The following is a 16,580-nucleotide window of genomic DNA, read 5'->3' on the forward strand; positions in this document are numbered from 1 at the left end:
GGCATTGCTGCATCGAGCAAATCAAGCACGAATATACAGGCATACATATTTTTCCGTGATTTGCTTTGCCTTTTATGTGCATACAGCCGAGGTTGCCTCTGCCAATCGAGAGGACAAAGTTGAGTCAAGCCAGATTGAAGTGAGTGTTTAGCGCATCAAATATATGTACATACATACGTATATCCATACATATGTATGTAAGTATGTAAAATGCCGATGAAAGGCTACTGAATGGAAGCATTAGCAAAGCTTGCACAATGTGACAAGTGACAGTTCTGGCCCAGATAGAAAATGAATGCACATAAAAGGAAAGGATAAGAGAATAAAATATGGAATATTGGGATATAAGAACAGATTGAGAAAAAAAATACAGTTTATTAAAATGAATAAAAGTTTTAAATAAAATTAATTGAATAAAAAAATAAATAAAATGAAAGAAGAACCGCGACATTATTAGCCCAGTGCATTTGTGCTAGATATAAAACGTTAAAAGTCAAATACTTTTTCAAATAGCGGTCGACAAGTTTTTACTATTTATTTATTTTCCCAATTTCTTATTTTTTTCTATACAAATGCAGTTCATTCTATAACAAAGACCATAAGAAACTATATTTCAATCTTTGTATACAATTTATAAATATTCGTCAAAATATCAAACTTTTTACTCAGAATTTAAACAAAATATCGGTCTTATGTGCCAGGTTTCGAATCGTGTTCTTGAGTTCACGCAAATGTTCCTCAACTGATTCCATTTTATTCTTACTTGTTGATGTTGCAATAATGTTGAGTTTAAGGCGGGAAGGTTATTGGCCTACTGCACCCGAGTCTGCGAGTTTTGCTTTGAGGCTCTATGTTGCATATAGGAATGAAAGAAGGAAATATGTATGTATGTATATATAAATTTATATATACAGACAAAGAACTGGGTATGCAGTTTTATAGCCCATTAATTTATACTCTAAAAAAGTGCAAGTACCTGAACATGACGAGGTGAGAATAGCGATAACGCGATTGGAATTTAATTGTGATCTGCCCAATTCATAAGAAGGGCGATCCCGCAATCTGTGCCAATTACCGCGGGATTAGTCTTCTAAATATCGCCTATAAGATTCTAGTGAGCGTATTGTGTGAAAGGCTGAAACCCACCGTCAAACAACTGATTGGACCTTATCAGTGTGGCTTTAGACCTGGAAAGTCTACCATCGACCAAATATTTACAATACGCCAAATCCTTGAAAATACCGACGAAAGGAGAATCGACACACACCATCTTTTCGTCGATTTCAAAGCTGCATTCGACAGCACGGAAAGGAGTTACCTGTATGCCTGGTTCATGTCGTCCGAATGGATACAAACGCTCCGGCTTTGAAAGTATTCGATGCGGTACCAGCTGGTGGTAGCAGAGGAAGAGGGCGGCCTCCTCTGCGTTGGAAAGATCAGGTGGAGAATGACTTGGCTTCACTTGTTGTGCCCAACTGACGCCGGGTAGAACGAGAAAGAAACGACTGGCGCGCTTTGTTAAACTCGGCCAAAATCGCGTAAGCGGTTCTCGCGCCAATTAAGAAGAAGAAGAGAAGTGTTGCGCATTTTATGCATATAAAAAGATGGAAGAAAATGCATAACACCTCCAACAAAAAAATTATAAAAAATCACCACTAATCTTCAGCCACTTTAAACTTGCCGAATATTATGCCAAAATTTTATGGACTACATAGCTGCATTCCCAAAATTTTTCTAACTTAAAATTTCAATTCTAGTGAAAATTTTCTGAATTTTTTAAATTTTGTGCAAATACCCCCAGAGTTATTCTAACTAAAAAGTTTGAAATTTTGATGAAAATTTTCTGAATTCTTTAAAATTTTGTTCAAATACCTGGAATTTTTCTATCTTAAAATTTTAAATTTTGAAGAAAATTTTTTGAAATTTTTAAATTTTGTTCAAATAACACTAGTCTACAAGGAAAAGTATCCGAAATAATTTAAACTAATATCTGCTTCTCTGTCCATGCAAAATTCGGATTGATAACTAAAATTAATTTATTAGTTTGAGTTTTTACTAGGGGTGTGCGAATCCCATTCGATTCGAATCGAATCGAATCCTAGGATTCGATTCGATATTCGAGTCGAATATCGAATAGTTCGAAATATTCGAATAATTCGAAATATTCGAATAGTTCGAAATACTCGAATAATTCGAAATATTCGAATAGTTCGGAATTTCCGAATAGTTTGAAATATTCGAATAATTCGAGCGATTTGAATTATCCGAAGAAATAAAATCCTAAACAGGTTATTCTATTATAGTAATTCTACATAATAAAAATAAAATAAATTTTCTATCATTTAATTAGCGTTGAATATAACATTTATCAATAACATTTTGAACAATATAAATAATTATAAGCTAATAAACTTTTCTAATTAAAATTTCTTTCTAAGAATACGTTTGCTCGCGTGTCTAAATAGAATAGCGTTATTTTATTTAAAATTTCGATATAATATTCAATCAAACATAACGAGTTATATTTTTATTTAAAAATAACAACCGAGCAACATTATCAGGTGATAATGAATTGCGCTTTTCAGTCACAATGTCTCCAGCAGTAGAAAACAGCCTCTCACTCTCAACAGACGTAGATGGAATTGGCAAATAACGTCGAGCCAGCATTGATAAGAGAGGATATTTAACTGATTCTTTTTTCCACCAATGAATAGGATCATCCCAAGGATCAATATCTGCTGAATACAAATATTGAATAAGTTCTTGATCAATGTCTTTCTCAAGGCGCAAGGTTACTGTTTCTTCTCTATTAGCTCGTCGCTGTTTCATGAAGTCCCAAAACTTGGTGGGTTTGATTACAGGAGGTTCAGCAACAGTTTCATGTTCGTTTTCAAAAACACTATTAAAATACTATTCACAGACTTGATAATTCTAGTCCTTGGAGTCCGGGACAAAGTTAGGACTCCAAGTATAGTTGCCATCAACCACCAAATAGTTCGTTGATAGTGGCTGTAGATACACTTGTCATGTAAAATAATACTATATGTTTGGAAAAGCCAATTGCATTCGGCATTTTTTTGATATGAAATTAATGGCATTTTATTCATGAACTTTAGTATTATTATTTCCTTTCCTAAGCAGATATATGTAGCTTCCAAGTATAAACTTGAATGTACACTCATTAAAATTAAAAAACAGGTTTAAGAACAATACTGTAGTGGAGAATTGTAATATGCATAAGAGATTAGTGATTAACCATTCATCTAAGATAGAAATCATTTCATGTGTCGATCGATACGTACGATTAGAAGAATCGATATCATTTAAAAACTTATATCAAGTTATTTAAAACTACTAATTCTATAAAAATAATGATATCCTAACCGAAGATTAAACAATGAACTTTAAGCCATGTTAATTTTGCTTTTATTAGACCTGAAATCTTCAGAAAAATCGTTTAAAAAAATAAAAAAAAGCATGCACTCAGTTAAATATTCGAATTATCTGAATTATTTAAACTATTAGAATTATTCGAATAGTTCGAACTATTTTAACCATTCGAATAATTCGAATAGTTCGAACTATTCGAATCGTTCAAACCATTCGAATATTTCGAACTATTCGATATTCGACTCGAATATCGAATCGAATCCTAGGATTCGATTCGCTTCGAATAGTTCGAAATTTCGAATATTCGCACACCCCTAGTTTTTACGATAATCGTATCTTTCGTGTTTAATGGAACTAGGCCGACAAAATTTAACCAACATTCAGACCCAGAAACCAGACTATATATTTCCGAAGGTTTATGATGCGCTGAATCCAAATCTGGCCTCAGAATTGCTCTATCAGCTCTGGTTTTCGAGATATCCTAACCTAAAAGTGCAAAAAACACCATTTTTGCCCATATTTGCCCATGAAAATTTCAAAATGCGATATCTCTGCGAAAAAAAAATGATATTTGAGCAAACAAAACGCCATTTGAAAAAAGAAGGATTGTATTTAAAGATGCCATCCTTTAACTTTGGTGAAAGAAAACATCTGCAAGGCTACATAACCTCAAATATGGGCAAAAATGGTGTTTTTTGCACTTTTAGGTTAGGATATCTCGAAAACCAGAGCTGATAGAGCAATTCTGAGGCCAGATTTGGATTCAGCGCATCATAAACCTTCGGAAATATATAGTCTGGTTTCTGGGTCTGAATGTTGGTTAAATTTTGTCGGCCTGTGTAATTGGAATTTTTCTATCTTAAAATTTTAAATTTTAAAGAAAATTTTTTGAAATTTTTAAATTTTGTTGAAATGCCCAGAATTTTTCTAACCAAAAAGAATTTTCGTTACTGAAATGAATCGTTCTAACCAAAAAGTTTTAAATTTTCCTGAACATTTTTTTTTTATTTTTAAATTTAAAATTTTTTTTTAAGAATTGTTCCAATCAAAAAATTTGAAATTTTGTCGAATTTTTTTTAATTTTGTACGAAGGTTCGAACTTAGAGTTAATACGGTTTTCGTTGCAGTATGAACTACATTTTTATAAAAACATAAATAAAGATAATTAAATAAGAAATAAATAAAATATCTAAGCTTTGAAATATGTCGCCCTGCTATTATCGTGAATACCACTGTATATGCATATTTCAAGATCAACCCCCACATTCTGCTTGAAAATAGTTAAATGATTCGAAATTGCGCATCTTTCATTGTAATTTGGCACACAAACAAATATCCACGCTCGAAGCCAGCATCACAATTATGACATGGCACACACACAGGCGTACTTAAGTGTATGTAACTCAACATTTCTTTCATCTAACGGCATACCCGAACTACAAAGCGTCTCGTATAATTAGTTTTACTGCCGCATCGAAGCATATTACGGCAATTTATATTGCCCAACATTTAATTATGAGCAATTTTTTTACCATTACTTATCTCGATGAGAATTAGTGATGTAAAATTAAATGAACACAATAAAATTCCCGCCACACACTAGGGTTGTCTCATAATGCAAACACATCTAAGAGAGAAATAGCGTCAGGATTTAATGATAAAAATTTTATAAAAAAAATATTTCTTTCAAAATTCTATTTGTTTTAATTAAAATTTTTTTAAATTACTTTAAAAAATTTCATATAAATTTTAAATTTTTTTGTTTTAAATTACTTTAAAAATTTTATTTAAATTTTAAAGTTCTATTTTCTTTACTTTAGAAATAACTTTGAAAGTACTTAAGAATGTAATGAAAAAACTTTGAAAAATAAACGTAGGCGTTTTTGCGATACAAATTTAAGTATCCCAATTATCAAAGCCAGTTTAAGTTTACCATTGGTTACTGAGTTCATTTGTTAAGAATTTATAGACATTGAAATATGAAGTAGCTAAAATAAAAAGCGAACAACTAAAACTAGGTTATCGATAATGGAGAATACGCTTAATTGAGCAGATAAATTGACAATATGGGGTTATAAAAGAAAACTAAGGTGTCTTGGGACTTAAAAGGTCTTTTGAATCCCCGAAATTCAGCCCTAACCCTGGCTGCTCAAGATACCCTCAGTCTGTCTTAAGAATGTTAAGAAATCCTGAGCAGACGAATTCCCAACGCTTAAGGGTTTATAAGTACTTCAAGGCCGGTTATTTACATAGAAAAAAATTCGGGCATCTGGTCATCCTAAGAGATGATGGCGCTGGAGATGATGGTAATTAAAAGTAAGTTAAACAGTTTTTACAAATGGTAATAATAAACGCTTCAAAATTATCTTCAATCAAAATAAAGTTCTAAATATTTAGCAATTTAAGAGATTCAAATCCTTAATAGCAATGATGTAGCGATGCGTATTTAGGTCGCAGAAAGTGTGGCAAATAAATATTTTTCATAACCCTTAAGCTGTAAGGTCTAAGTCAATGGCTTAAGTCATTTTTGACGGACAGACGGTGTGGTAAAAATCGATGGAGTTTTATCGTACCACTTAGCCTACCTCAGTTGCCGCCGAAGGGAGCATTTTAGCGCCATTTCTTTATGTCATTTTTATCAATGACTTAAGCAAATGTTTTTCCTTATCGATTTGCTCTTCGCGGATGATTTAAAAATGTGTTCAATTGTTAAGGTCTCGGTGGAGCTTCAAATCGATTTGAACAATCTTCATCGATGTTGAAGGAGGTCACGTCTGTCTTGTATATGAAAAAATGTTTTCATTAAGTACATTTTTAAGGTATCCACATACGAAATTTTCTTTCTTCTTGATTGGCGCGCTAACCGCTTAAGCGATTTTGGACAAATTAATGCAAATGAAAGAAATTTTCCTTCAGTGGTCATATTAAATTGTGTTTTCAATCACGAGCTCATCATTGGAGTCGTTGTGTAGAGTTAGGGCCAGTTTCTCAGTGTAAGTCTAACTCGACCTCTAACTAAGTTTAAAGGCTCAATTGTCCGGAGTTAAACTCAGTTTAAAAGTTCGACACAGCTAAACTAGCTCTAAAAAACTGGACATTAAGGGTCAATAATAAAATTTTGCCCTTAACTTTATGTGTTTGTGTTTTATTGCCGAAATACCGTAACTTAGTTGCCCCACCTAGTATTTTTCTCACCATTATATTTCAATCGAATCTGCTTGTCATGACATGGTAACCTTCATCTAAGTGTTCAGTCCATTTGAAAATAATTTGTAATTGCGCACTCTGCCATTTAACAAGAATATCAACAATTTGCTGTGTGCCGTCGAGCAAAATCCTCATTCACCGTTTTATCATTACTCTCAATCATCGTCCATTGACTTTTCACTGGTAAATTAAAAATTATTACACCAGCAATGCAACACAATAGACTACACATAATTTCGTGAGTGAGGAAAATCGATCACTTTAAATGGATTAAATGATAAATAGTCATCGAAAGAAATAGCTGACAGCTACTGTTCCCTGTTGATTACTTAGCGAAATAGCAGCCAAACGAAATGAGCGATTACATGAGGAAAGGAATGTGCTTCACTATGAGCCAATAGTAGGATCCATATGCATACCTGCCAATCCGTACAGGGTGCCCCCAAGCTCGCTTTGGTTTGCTCCTGGTTTTTTTTTTTTTTTTTTGTTTTTTGCCTAAGACAACTTGCGCAAAACACGAAGAATAGCAAAACGGCATGACAAAGAGGTATATAAATGGAAAAACGTAAAAACAAATGCCAATTACAAATGTTTAGAAAAAGAGAAAACAAAGCATTAAATCAGCTAATAGTTGAAAAGCAAAACAAACCTTAATGGAAAAGTTATAGGTGAGCAGCGAACCAGCGATGAAAAAACGGGTCAAAGCGTTTAGTTAGCGAGGGCTTCAAAGTTCGCCACTACTCCACGCCTAAAGGGGGATTTGTGTGATTCATTGTGAGCGTTTAGAAATTAGTTAGTTTAGTTTCGCTTCGCTTTTAAAACATTGACAACTGTGAGTGACGGCTCATTAAGCGCCAATACACCTCCCAGGCAAGCGAAGTGGGTGCGGAGAAGAGGTAAAGTATTGAAATGAGGCGGAAATTTATGGGAGACTTTTGTAGGCAATGTATGCATTTGCCGGCTAATATTCGACTACTAGGTGTAGCTATTCAGTAACGGGATTCTGCAATTATAGACAAACCTTAACACGACTAGTTCGTAATGAATTAACGGAGACAAAGGTGATAGGGGAGAAGGTGGTGATTTTGCAAATAGAAAGGTACTTGAAGTTCCACTTAATGACAATAGCAGCCATAGTAGCCATTTGATTTTTGCTGGTGCTATGACATCTTCGTGAAAATAAGGTAGAAGTAGCAGATTTAAAATTGTGGTTAATTTTGTTTCAACTGCCTTCAATTTAATTCAAGTTCAATTTAATGAAATAGTAATATGAAAAAAATTAGTTGCGTATTTAGGGGCTGCAGAAATCAATATACCAATGCAAAGAAGTCCGTATACAGTTGTTTAAACGAAATACCATAATTTATTTTTAATTAATAACAATTTGGCCACGCTGCTAGCAATTTGAGCAAATTCGAGGGGAAAGGAACGTGAAAATATTTTGAGAGGTGCGCTCTGCAACAGACTGTTATTCGGCTCTGAACGAATTTGAGAAGATCAGCTGATGGGCTGACGTCACTTGGTAAGGTTTACAAAAAAACTGAGATTGTGTTGGTGATCTATGAAAATATCAACCAATGGCACTTCGTTGCCGTCACACGAACTGTGTGAACTGATCGCGCAGAATTTTGCTTGCTCTCCCAAGTAACATATAACATGTATAATGGATTCTATGTACATTAAGCGTCAAAATGAAGTGTACACCACATATTGACAAGTTTTAACCATTTATTTATTTTTTAACTAGAACAGAAACCATATAACGCAAAGTATGCAGTTTTGTAATCCATTGAATTGTGTGCAAGTTTCACGTAGGATAAGAAAGACATTAATTTTTAAACATTTTTTTCTGCTGACGGTGTTGGGTGTTTTCCTCCATATAAAAACAAAACTTCGAGCATTCGACCATTGAAAGCTCATAATAGAGAATCTACGTAAATTATAATAAAAATAATCAAGGTTCAGAAAATTTTGTATGGATATAGGAACAAAAACAAAAAACAAAGTAGACTCAAATTCATAAAAAAGTGGCAACACAATTGGTTCGAGATACTCAAGTACAGAAGTACTGAAATATTTAAGCGAGTTCAAAGCATGTACGCATGTATGTGTGGATCTGCGCGTATAACGATAAAAAATTAAAAACATACTGTACAGATACTTAATCATCAATGCTCGCATTGTTATGCTAATTGTCGGAATTTGTATACAAAAATTACCAAACAAAAGCTCGGCTGTGATGCGGCGGGATGCGGCAATGAGCACCGAAATGCGAGCAAATTCAAAAGCAAATTTAATGGCAGCTGCGCAAAGCGAAACTAAAAGCGCTTACGTTCAAAACTAAGTATGCATGCGTGTGTGTGTGTGTGTATGTATGTAAAATACCAGTATATGTCACAATCACGTAAAATATAATTGCCATTGTTGTTGCTTGGTAAGCGGAGCATGCAAAAATTAGAATCAATTTAGTGGCATATTTTCTCATCTTTTATTTTCATTTAAAAATATTTCAAGTGCTACGTGGAGTATAGCGCACCGTCTAATTAAGTGAATTACGAGTGAAACGGAATGTCAAGGCTTTTGGCATTGCATTTTGCCTGTTTGAATTAAAATTAATTAAACAATTATTTTCATACTAATGTAGAGCTGTGGAAAAAGTGAAAGGACAGTCCGTTGTAATTAAATCAAACGGAACGAAACAAAACCAAATAAAAAAAACCAAATGCATATGGAAAAGCACAAAGCAAAAATAAATAAAATAACGAAATCGAATAAAATAAAAAATTGTTGTCAGAAGTGGGATTCGAACCCACGCCCTCAGAGAGGACCAGAACGCTCCGCAGAACAACCCGTATTACAGGTAAGTTTTCACACTTGAGTCTGGCGCCTTAGACCGCTCGGCCATCCTGACATGTGAAGATAATACGACAGCGACAATTCTAATGAGTCAACAGTGCGTGGCAATACTAAACGTACACAATGTGTAACACTAAGTATAAAATATAAGAAAAATAGAGCTTTTTCTACAGCATACAATAAATTTCATTTAAATCAAAGTTTAAAACTTTGTGCCAGATTTATGAAAATTCTACAAAAATTGTCATCAAAATTTAAAATTTTTAAATCAGAATTTAAAAAAATGTACTCAGTTCTATAGCCCATAAAATGAAGTACAACGAATGCACAACCTTTTTTTGATATGAGGAAATGCGCAGCACCGTCAAAAATTATCAATCATCAACGCGTTTTATCGTATTACATACACACAAGAATTGCTATGATATGATACTTTGACTTATATTACATTTGTTGTAGAATGAACTTAAAAAAAAATGATATATTTAAAGCGTAGTCGCGAAACTTTTCCAGGTCGATTTGATGGCCACTAGAAACAGCTGTTGTTATTGTATGCATCATTTTAATTAAATTGAGGTCAACTATTTTTATTATTACTTATTTTTGGCATTTTGAAAGAGAGGCCTAAAAGTATTGCCATCACTCGAATTCCCGAAGCCAGACTTTGGTTGGTCAAAAACTGTCAATTTTCTTTTTAAGTTCCTTCTGAATTCGTGCTTGTCCCTTTTTATAGGCAGTTTGTACGAAATATTGAGCAGACATTCAAAAAAACGAATAGGCTATAAAGGGTGGTTGAATTTCAAGGGCCGATGTTGAGTGTGAACCACACCTAAACGTCAAAGACACCGTTTTACTTCTTTCTTTGGGGTTATTTGAAAGAAAAGGTGTACGTCGATAAGCCAGCAACAATTCAAGAGCTAAAGGATGAGATAATTCGACACATTAACGGCATAGAACCTCAATTATGCCTCAGCGTCATCGAAAAATTGGACCATCGGATGAAGGTGTGCCGCCGAGGCCGTCAATATTTTATTCCATACGTAATTGAACCATACCAATATTACCATAATAAAGAGAAATTACTATAATTTCCTCAAAAAAATTGTATTTTATTCAAAATCAACACAGGCCCTTGAAACTTAACCACCCTTTATTATATAAATCGATATACCGAAAAAAGCGCAGACATTACGCAATTTTTTTCTTTTATGGAAAGCATTCATAAGGTCCATAGTATTTGAAAATGAAAATACGTTTGCTTACCTCTGCCAACAACCTTTTTTTACGGTTATGATAAGAGAAATACAGTAAATGAAAAAATGTCACTTCATATTACTTAAAATATATGAACAAGAAGGTTCCATTACAGTTTTTGTTCTATTTTTCAAGAAAATTTAGAAAACTACCTATCTACTTATAAAAGCTTGGAAATACCAAATACTAAATCATGTTTTTCACTTTACGCTCACAAAAATGGAAAGATGCGGCGAAAACTTTCAGAGCATATTGTGATAAAATTGTACATATTTGAATTAAATAGATATTTTTACATAATGGTGTACAATTTGGTCAAGTTTGAAGTACCGAATGGAACTAAAAACTTCTTCGTGAGTACTTTGAAATTATTACAATATTTTTCATTAATATTTGAAATTAATTACGATATTATTTTTCATTACTATTGAAACATCGGCATTGTTTACCTCAGTGTAAAAAAGTAGATACTCAGAATAGTTCAGTGATTCGGTGCACCTATATGAGTATAACTCAAGAAGCTACGAGAATCACATTATTGAACTTGTGGAGATTACTGAGCATAATCTAGTTTATAAACAAGAACAAGCTATGGAATTTTTCCAACCATTCTTCTCGAAGTCATTTCTTTAAAAAGGATATTTTATTCTAACAATTTTGAACAAAAGCATTATATATTATTTTTAATAAAGAAGATATTTTCTCTTAAAATATTAAAAAAAAATTACGAAAATGTTAAAAAGAACCGAAGATATTTTAATTAAAAAAGCTCTATAGTAAAACTTTCAAAATCTGAAAATTATAAAATCTTTTTATTTTTTTCAGCTTACTTATCTACATATGATACTATACTCCAGCCTACAAATAAACCAATTTTTAAAAGAATTGCCGACAATTTATAAAATATTTGCATCACTTGGCGTGGAATCGCTCAAATGCACAAAGAAAAATAAATAAAAGCAATTAAAAAAATCAAATAAAATGAAAAATTCTTGTCAGAAGTGGGATTCGAACCCACGCCCTCAGAGAGGACCAGAACGCTCCGCAGAACAACCCGCATTGTAGGTAAGTTTTCACACTTGAGTCTGGCGCTTTAGACCGCTCGGCCATCCTGACATCTGAACACATTGCGGCAACCACAACTCTAATGAGCCAACAGTGCGTAGCAATAATATACGAACACGACTGTATAAGTATACAAGTCGGTATATATATATTTAAATAAATATATTTTTAAACATTGAATTGCTTTTTTTATTTTCCAATTCATTATCTAGAATTTAGATACGTACATTCGTGCACATACCTCATCTAGCGAACATTGGAAGGGGGAAAAAAATTGTGTACACTGACAGAGACATCCATTTCTGCCCACGCGTCGCTACAACGTAATTGATTTCCGCCGCGGTGATGTCTTTGATAAGATAAAAACAAACACTAGCCAGCTGTTTCGTCGATTTTTTATTGAGTGATAATATGAAACCAGATAGTTCAAATGAAAACAACAGTGAAACGTATCTACTATTATTGTATTTTTTATACAAATATATACATATGTATGTATATAAGTACATATGCGTATTTCTATTGAGTTATTAAAGCTGCTTAACTACCTTTTGAGGACATAAACAAAATATGGCAAGCAGCTTTTGATATCTTAGAATTACTTTCAGGTATTTAGATCATTTTTAAATACTTGATGAGCCTAGATATGTATGTATGTTAATATACATACATACAAAAATACATACAAAATGCATCTAACAAAACAAAAACGAACACTGCTTAAGTAGTAGCTATGGGAGTAATAGTAGCGCAACACAAGTGGGAGTGGTAGCGGTAGCTGAAGTACACATGAATCATTTCGCAAGTAGCGCTTCGGCCGATTCCAAGTTTTTTGCTACTACTCCAACTACAGAGAGTATTGAACTTTTTTGTTTTTACTATTACTCTGAGCGACTAGCAGTAACGAAATGTAGCTTGGAGCGGAGCAAAACGGTGTTTCCCGCGTTTTTCACTACCTGCTCCACTACTCATCTGCTGAAGTTCAGAGTTCAGAGCAGCGCGAGCAAAAATGAAAACTAAGAAGTAGCGGATCAATATCAATCCCAATCTATCGCTTGATAGATATTCCCCCATTTCTGTGTCAACTCGATCAGTGAGATTAAGGGGGAACGCCACTGTGGAGGGTATTCAAACTACAAAAATTTAGGAATAACTCAACCGATTAGAGTACTGGTTTTTTGCTATGAAATTTTGAAGTGTTTACTGTCACTCTGCATTCATCAAATGTATCAATTATTTCATGTTACTATTGAAATTTCGAAAACAAAACGCACACTTTTTTTTAATTGTTGTTTGGCTAAGCGGGAATAAACCGGCAAAGCAAAGATAAAAAATGTTTGCGCTCTGATTTCTTTGCCACTTAATTTGTTATTGTGTTCCCCATTACTCTTTCGTTATGCTTTGTCTTAGCGGTGGAGCAGCGTATGCCTGGTGCAGTTATAAGCAGGACAGAACATAAATAAAATAATTATATGAAGTAGTAGTAGTTATTATCGTTATTACTCTATCTAATTTTCAACGGATAAAGTGAAATCGTAGAAGGTATTCCGTTCAAGCGAATTTACTGCAAATCGATTTATATTCGCAGTAAAAACTCAATCAAAGTAAATGCTTTTAATGGCATCGTTAAATGAGGAATGCATTAATTTTTCTACAAACATACATACACACACACATCTATATTTATAAATTCATAAGCGCTCAGCACTGGCGATAATGGAACTTTTAATTAAAACGTGACTGCAACGAAATTCTATAGTAACCAAATAAAAAATGTATGCATGTAAGTATGTGAGTAAATAAATCGACGAGACACACGTTTCACCCAGATGAATTAGCTGAGAATTCTGAGTATGACATTTGATATAGAAAACAGCTGCATCGATCGTGGCAATAAACTTTGTGTTTGCTTTACAAAAACAGCGAAGCCAAAGACAAATAAGTGTATTACACCCAGTCTGTGTGTGTGCGTGTGTGCGGGAGAGGGGTATAAAAGGCTGGCAAGTATCGTTAGTGGCGTTTTACAAGCACACACACACTCACACGTACACGCATACCAAAGTAAACACGATCACAGGAAAACAGCTACAATATGTTGGTAACAATACACCAACAACACGCCATACGCACCGTTTGGCTAACATGAAAAGGTCAGGGACACAAAAGGTCGTTGAAGTAGCGGTGGGATATTTGAGCTACAGTGACTGCTGTTCGAGCACAAATGAGACAGGATCATTCACTGCAGCAGGGAGGCCCAGCAAGAGGGTGAGCAGCAACGGCCACTGAAGTGCACTTTTGGGTATCCAACATAGCGTGGAAAGTGCGCGCAGTTATAAGGTTTCGAAAATTTTAAAATTTAACTATGATTTACTTTTAGAATCCGCTGAGTTGACCTGCTTACCCCGTCTTTCATCCATCTTCCGCTTACTCAATTGCCGGCATGCTTGTAGCCCGTAGGAAAAAAAAAACAAAAAAGGCCGAAAATAAAACCAGTTTGAGCTTCAGCTTCAGTGAAACTGTTAACACACACATTTAACGCAAAACGTAAAGAATCAGCCGCCAATAATGCGCTCAAATTACGCACGAGAAACTGGTTTCTTTGGACAGTTTTTATGTACCGAGTAGTTGCAGTTTCATGCAATGCCGGCTTCATAATTCTTTTTTTTTTCTGTTTGGTTTTTTTTTTCTTTTGCGCTTCCTTGATATGTTCGAGCGCTGTAGTTTTTTCTTTTCGTTAATGTTTTTGGTTTCCTTTTTTGTGTTTGCTTTTTCTTTTAATTTTTCATTTCTCATTTATTTGTTTATTTTTGTTTTCTTCGTGGTGATTCTCCTCTCCATTGTAGTTGGTTTTGTTTTGCGCCTGTGTTTGTTGTTTTTTTACGATTTGTTGATTTTTCAAACGCAATCTTAACCGCTAAATAAGCATTCATGTAGGTACGTACTCGTTTATAGGTTCTGCGGCCCTTACAGAACAAATACACGAAAATATCTTGCAACTTATGGCGCGCTGGTCACGACACGAGTGCTCAACTGCCCAGCTACCACAACATCTACATATGTACCTAAACGCTCTGACGCTGCCTCCATCAACATACGTACGTTCACAACAATGCTTGCTCTGGTCTGCTTTCGTGGTATCCATAAAAAGGTTCGTCTGCTCATTCAATTACCTTACAATAGGCTTCCAGCCGCCAGCCATTAAGCCGATTTATTCCAACAGGAAAAAAGTGCACCCTTTTGTCAATTTGGCATTATTTGATTTGTTCCCTTGTTCTTGTACGTACACACATACAGATGTACGCAGACATCTTATTTCGTTGCTTTTTTAATAAGTATTTTATTAACATTTGAAAGGATATGCGGATACATTTGTAATTCTCCTGGTTGTTAAGTGTGAAGTGATGCAAATTTCGGGTTTGTTCTCCCGTCTTTACCTCTTTGTCTGCGATCACTCTGCAAGTATTCTCATTTGCTTTGTGGACTGACTTTGACACGTCTGCTAGTTGTTTCGACGAGTTTTACTATGTAATATCCTATATTTTTTCTTGTTGGTAGTTAGGCCACAATTGTGACATTTCCTGTGAATGTGGGGTTATTTGATAGGGTTTAAATGTCGTCGCGTATTATGTCAGAAAATAGTCTTGTTGACTTGTGAGTGATGTGAATATTTTACATATGAACGTATGCGTGCTTTTGTGGATGTTGGGGAAAACAGCTTACCTCGAAAATGACATTTTTGATATAATAATCAGATTCAAATAATTTGTATTATAACTTGTATGGAAAACCCATCCTTGGTCATGGTGCTGACGAGTCAAACTGAATAGATTTAAGCAACTTATAGCCACCTAATTTACCAACTGGGAAACGCTTATGCAACTAAATGGGCTACATCAACAAACTTTTGCATTTCCAACGCGTAGTGAGTTTAAGTGAATTATTGTGAAGAGGAGCGCGCGCAATAGATATTAAATCACGAAGCTGAAACTCTATAAAGAAATAATTAGGCATTGCGTTACTTATGCATCTGAAACCTGGGAGATACGTAAGGCCGATGAAGAAAAGCATCCTTGAGCCGGTGCGGACAGATCACGTCACGCTTACAACTATGAATACCTAGCCGAGCTTATCGACTTACGAATAGTGGGCTACATCAAGCCACGCCAGCGTTTTAAGTGGGCTGGACATGTTCTGTGGATGGATCTCAACGAAATTGCAAAAAAATCTGCAATAGTAAGCTGTACGTACCTTATAATAGGGGTCGCCCAAGGAAAACTTAGATTGCCACAGTTAATAACAAAGTCAAAACCTTTGGATTGAAGAACTGAAGGATGCCTGCAAATGATCGATATTCTCGGTCAAAGCTATTCAGGGAGGCTAAGGTTGAAACTGGACCGTCACGTCAACAATGATGATGATGAGACATATACATAGACACTTAAGAACTAGACACTATCGGTATAGCATTAGCCAGTTGCCATTGTAGAATATGAGAACATTAGAAGAGTCAAATAATAAATCTTCGCAAATGGTATTCTAAACAAATACACCGCAGAAACTATAAGAACAGGATTAACATCGATAATTATGTCAGTCTTGAAACGGATAATCTCTTTTCTTATCAAGTATTACTTTGTACCAAGAAGTAACGTCCTCCTCAACGAAAAAAATCACACTTTATAATCTCATCTTGGCCATCCTATTGTAGCGCGCAGAAGCGAGATCGATGACAACACCTGATAAGGTGGCATTTGCGAGTGTTTGAGAGAAAGAATCTGTGGAACATTTTCGTACCTTGGCTCGTTGGC

At 34.6% G+C, this 16,580-nt stretch overlaps 1 protein-coding gene and 2 non-coding genes across 6 annotated transcripts in view; all 3 read right to left on the bottom strand.

Annotated features, from left to right (window-relative positions):
• Positions 1 to 16,580, bottom strand: part of LOC128863866 (centaurin-gamma-1A-like) — a 54,804-nt gene that overhangs the window by 4,575 nt on the left and 33,649 nt on the right. The window lies entirely within an intron of this gene.
• Positions 9,386 to 9,508, bottom strand: Trnal-caa (transfer RNA leucine (anticodon CAA)). The gene is made up of 2 exons: positions 9,471 to 9,508; positions 9,386 to 9,430 (listed from the first exon to the last, which is right to left on the bottom strand). It is a non-coding gene; the product is annotated as a tRNA-Leu (tRNA).
• Trnal-caa (transfer RNA leucine (anticodon CAA)) lies at positions 11,701 to 11,823 on the bottom strand. The gene is made up of 2 exons: positions 11,786 to 11,823; positions 11,701 to 11,745 (listed from the first exon to the last, which is right to left on the bottom strand). It is a non-coding gene; the product is annotated as a tRNA-Leu (tRNA).

Source organism: Anastrepha ludens, chromosome 5 (assembly GCF_028408465.1).
Source record: "Anastrepha ludens isolate Willacy chromosome 5, idAnaLude1.1, whole genome shotgun sequence".
Taxonomy (NCBI): Eukaryota; Metazoa; Arthropoda; class Insecta; order Diptera; family Tephritidae; genus Anastrepha; species Anastrepha ludens.